Source organism: Euprymna scolopes, chromosome 13, assembly GCF_053919585.1.
Source record: "Euprymna scolopes isolate OS-2025 chromosome 13, ASM5391958v1, whole genome shotgun sequence".
NCBI lineage: Eukaryota > Metazoa > Mollusca > Cephalopoda > Sepiida > Sepiolidae > Euprymna > Euprymna scolopes.
In genome coordinates this window covers 132976092-132981698 of record NC_136494.1, presented here as the reverse complement: position 1 = coordinate 132981698, position 5607 = coordinate 132976092, and the positions used below count along the sequence as shown (strand labels likewise).

The following is a 5607-nucleotide window of genomic DNA, read 5'->3' as shown; positions in this document are numbered from 1 at the left end:
CGATTTAACCTGATTATATTATTTTGTTTATAATTATGTAATATTCTATGTCTACGCTGATAAACCAGACACAATAGACAATCTGGAGAACAATATTTGATGCGTTATTGTCAAAATACAACCTATTTTTATGCGTAGAGTTTGTGATAAATTGGACCTCTAGATTACGCTATATATTCACGAGCTGCGATGGCCTATATGCCTGCCATTGTATTTACGTTATAAATACTCAAGAATTAATCTAATAAATTTAAAAACGTATTTGTATAAAAAATATTCGTCTGTGATTTATTCTAATTTAAAGTTATCTGCGTTTAAAAAAATACCTCATATTTCAACAAAGGATAACAAAATAAACAGAGATGTTTAAATATGACAAAATGAATAAAGGCATTTTCTTTATCGCTAATATTCGTGACAGGTTTTAGTAAGAGTTGCCGTTTGGTTGCTGACGATACAAGTATACGATTCAATCGTAAATCATTTTTAAGTACTTAGTAACCGATATATCAAAGTATACACCGTATAAACCTTGTTAACTAAGGCTATACAATAGAATGTCGTCTTATAAATAGAAATAAATTATACACGATCAAAGATACTAAACGCTTTTATTATTTATATTAAGAATAAAATATTAAGTTTGCAAATTTAAAAGTAGGCATGTCCGAGAGAAAAAAAACTAATTTCTCGTCTATCTCATAATATTCAAGAAGAATATTGGCTGCTGCGTATGCTAGTAGAGTAACTGTATAATTATATCCTAACTTTTGTCGCCGATTTGAAAACAGTGTAAATTATTTACCCTGATTGTATTCCTCTATCCGATACTCAAGGTTCACAAGAAGATTTCTCTCAGCCGCAAGATTCCGCAAAAAATATCATCTAAGAGTTCTGGTAGAACAAATGAACAAAGCCAATACACAATTCAGTAAATGGCCAATGGAATGGAAATACAAATTAATATATCTAGGGTTATAATCAGGATTCGGTTCTGGGGTTCGGGAAGGAGTGAGTCACTCTCTCGACAACAGCAGGTTTCAGCCCTCTTCTTTTCCAATCGACCACACCTGGCCTCTCGCCACCAATGTCACACCGCACAATCCGAACGCCAGTAATGGTAGCACTCCTTTTTCTTCCCCTGTCCACGGTTTCAGAATTCCTTCCTCTATCCACCTCTCTACTTCTTCCTCGAATCCTTTTCTTATTTCTCCCCGCAGTGTTTTCTCGTAGCAGCTGACTTTGTTTCGTAGTTTCTCAGGCCCGGAGATTCATTTCCATTCCACCGTCCACCTCTCACCATCGAACCTCGCCAGGAAATCCTCGTCCTCGATGCAGCAAGACTCTGGTTTTTGTGTTCTGATATTTCTATTACCTTCCACTCCTGCCATTCCTACTGCGCTGAGGCGTTCAAAAGTTACTTTGCCCCCTCTCAACGTCGCGCCCCCAGTTGGTTGATCGTACTTACACCTAAAACCACATCAACACCAACAACCAGACGATCCAGCATACCTTGCACCAGTACCTCCGCTGTTGTCTCTCCCAGGCATTTCACCTCCCTGCCATCCACGGTCTTAATACTCCTGGTTCCGCTCCATGATCTACCGACATTCTTCGTTACCAACGGCGTGGTACAGCCTGAGTCAACAAGGGTCATAGCTCTCTTCCCATTGACCACTACCGGTAACTGAGGCAACGTTTCATTGTGCGCCATTTCCACATAGCAGGGGGAACTACTGGCGCAATGCCTCCCCTTCACTCGTTTCCCTGGTCTCATGCAGCAATGCAATAGAGGCTAATGTGTCCCACTCGTCCACATCGGTAGCAGATGACCCCCGGTCTCGGCTCTTTGCAATCCTTGAGCAAGTGAGGACCCTGGCACCGGAAGCACTTGATTGCAGGCCTCCCCTCCTGTCGCATCGCTGCCTGCCTCTCGTCATTAAAGTGGGGCCTCATGCACTTATTTCCACTCACAGCTGCAGCCACGATTGGGCCCTTGACATTCTTGACTAGGACTCTGGCGTGGACCAAGAGATCGTCCACTTCCATCGTATCGATCTCAGTGATTCTCTACATGTTCGCGGAGATTTCTTCTGGGAAGCCATTCACTAGGTATAGCTTTACCGTCATATCCAGACTCCTCCCCACGTAACCAGCCAATCCTGCCAGTCTTCTGATCTCTGCAGCAAAGTCGTCAGCAGACTCGCTTGTCCACCTCAAACTTGCAAGCTTGCCGAGTGCTTCAAATAGACTCTCGGCGAAAGCCAATTTCAGTCTTTGCTCCACTGAGGCAAGGTCTCCCTTATTTTCATCGCGCATCTGCTGGTAAATAGTGAGGACTTCCCTCCCTAAGTAGAGCGGTATAAGGGTGACCATGTCTTCGAATTTTTGCAACCTTGCCACAATCTTTAATTTTTCCAACCATTTAATTAGGTCACCCTCCCCAGTGAAGGATCTCAACATCTGAGTTGGGAGTCTCCAGTCAGCCATGTTCACCTGCTTGACTCGCCGAAATAGCTTCTAGGGTTATAATCAGGATTCGGTTCTGCGGTTCGGGAAGGAGTGAGTCACTCTCGACAGCAGTACGTTTATGCCCTTTTCTTTTCCAATCGACCACACCTGGCCTCTCGCCACCAATGTCACACCGCACAATCCGAACGTCAGCAATACAAAATTCTTTTCAAGAGAAGATGTTCACGATACTTTTCTCTCTGCTGCCCCAAGGGATTTTTACCTGCTTTGATATCCTCCTATCTAGAAAAAAAGGAAGAGACAGGAAAATAATAATAGCTTCTCCCATCATGCTCTGCCTTCCCAAGATGCCCTTCGCGTATACAAATGCGCTGCCAATCCTTTCCTTCTTCTTTCCCAAAGAGCGATGCAGATACGCCCAGTACGTTTCTTTTTTTTCTTCTTTTCTAACCATATACCTCACAATATACTCTAATAAATTGTTAAATACATGTTTAATGCATGCGTAGTTCGTAATGAAACAAATTGGGCTTCTAAATAAAGTTCACGAAGCTTGTACCTCAGATCTGTTGGTTTGTATGAAATAACGTCATTGCTGTCAGCTATTTGTTAAGCTTCAAGTTGTACTTTCAACACCGTAAACTGTGGTTGCATGCGAGGTAAGACACATTACACGTTTTATTTTGCAAAGTCAAAGGCAGGGATGACCAGAAGACGACGAATCCAGGTGACTACTTCTTTTTGACTTTACTCAGATATTAATAAGCTTAATAGTTCGGGCACTCCTACGTTGCCGCATCTCCTATGACAACGATGAAATGCTGATATTTAATTGTGGCGTAATGTAACAAGTGAATTCCCTCCGCTTAGTTTGCGTTTGTTAAAGCAGTGATTCTTAATATTCGCTCTAAAGCTGAACTGATGCATAAGAGAAAACGCTTCATGATGTCACATTAAAAATCCTGATAATCTTTTTTATTAGATAACGATATATTTCAGTCTGTCAGTGCAAGAATCTCTATAATAAATCTGAATCTGTGTGTGTATGTATGTACACGAATAGGTTCCTATATGGTTTGCTATTACACAAAACTGACCACATACAATGATAGAAGAGGTATCAAGGAGCAAAAATGGATATGTTACATTTTGAACAGGAGTAATTTATGAAAAATGTGGGGTCTTTCGTACGCGCCCAGTCCCCAAAAGTTTATAAAACTAAAGAAAAAACTCGTACAAGAGTTTTTGATATAGATGCGCATAAGAATACTTTGAAGGTATGTTTCAGCTTGAACAGGGATTGTATATAAAACTTGTGGTGTCTGCGTCTGTACCTGGCATTCATAGATATAAAATATGCCACAAACTTTCACAAAGGTTTACAATATCTATCTGCGTAAGTATACTTTTATAATTATGTTTCAGTTTGAAGAAATATGGAAAATAAAATTATGGGGCCTGCGTTCGCGCCTGATCTCCACAGAATTGAAATAAATCCCAAACTTTAACAAGATTTTTGTTAATATAGATCCACATAAGATTATTGTGATAAACGTGTTCAGTTTGAACAGGTGTGGTATAATAAAATTATGGGTTCTATCCGGATATCGTAAAATGGATTTTAATTTTTAGTCGTGCGACAGCGACTCTATAAGTCACTCCGTCGGTCGGTCGGTCGGTCGGTCGGTCTGTAAGTCGGTCGGTCTGTCAGTCGGTCGATCTGTCGGTCTGTCCGTAACACTTTGTGCTTGTCCTTTTTTGGTTAAGATCAAAGTTCTGTTGTTAACAGATGCTGTTCTTAGTTTTTTAAGCTTTTCTTAGCCTTTTGGCCAAGATTAGTTAGTTTAAAGTCCACATAGTGAATGAGGTATTCTGGTAAATGTTGCCAGCGAAGAGTAACGTCGCCAAAGACTCGATTTTCACTTTAGTAACAAAGACCCTGCAACACTCCCCATTCCATTTCTTGTAGAGCCTTGTGCCTAAGTTTGTTTACAAATGTTAATTTTTTGCTTATATTTTTTTAATTTCCCATTATTTATTTGTAAAAATGTTTTCATTACGGAAATAAACTATATAAAAGATCAAAGTGTAGTATTTGTTCCGGCAGATACTGCAAGCAAAGACCATATGTGGGGGCAACCCCACATATAAGATCTTGTCAATATAGGGGCAACCCTTCATACCAATTGTCACTATCCAGCTCCCCTACTCCCCAGGGAGCTGGTCCCCATTTCCCGTCACTTCTCACATTAAAAATCGGCCTTGTGCCTAATTTGCTCTGTGGGGGAGCAAATAAATACCAACCCCACATATAAGACCTTGGTCAATATAAGGGCAACCCTTCATACCAATTGTCACTATCCAGCTCCCCTACTCCCCGGGGAGTTGGTCCCCATTTCCCCTACACTCCTCACATTACAAATCGGCTTTGTGCCTTATTTGCTCGGTGGGGAAGCAAATACATACCTTTTTCTTGGCCTTTTGGCCAAGATCAAAGTGCAGCATCTGTTCTTACTACATGCTCTACTTACGTTTGTAACTTTGTGATATAAAGTAGGGGATCACTTTTCTGTATTAATTTAATGTAGAATGATCACCCACTTTAAAACCAGTTAGTCTCAAAGCCATTCAAGTTATTCTCCAGATCATTGAAGTTGTTTTTGAAGGATTCCAGTTATTTTTTAAGCATTCAAGTCATTCATAAAGTCATTCAATTCACCCTTAAGTTCATTAAAGTCATTCTAAGTCATTTACTTTTTATTTATTTAAGTCATTTCAGCCCATTTTTCGGTCATTTTAGTTTATCTTTAAGAATTTCATGCCAGTCCTACATTCAAGCATTCATTCAGGACACAAAAACACGCGACTAATGGCTATCGGCCTCGTTTGTCCTAAAATATAGTTTAAGAAAAATAAGTTGTTTGTAAGTACTGTTGAAACCAATTTAAGTGACCGAAATAGAATGTGACCAATATTTAAATAATCTATATAATAAATCTGAATGTATGTGTGTATACACGAATATGCTCCTATATGGTTGACTAAAATACAAAACTGACCACATACCATGGTAGAATCGGTACCAAGGATCAAAATTGGGTAGGCTACATTTTGAATCGTGGTATTTCATTAAAG

The 5607-nt window shown here is 39.9% G+C and overlaps 1 pseudogene; it reads left to right on the top strand.

The window, feature by feature from the left end:
- The first annotated feature begins 4936 nt into the window (after positions 1-4936).
- LOC145292589 (U2 spliceosomal RNA) lies at positions 4937-5074 on the top strand (annotated as a pseudogene).
- The last annotated feature ends 533 nt before the right edge of the window (positions 5075-5607 follow it).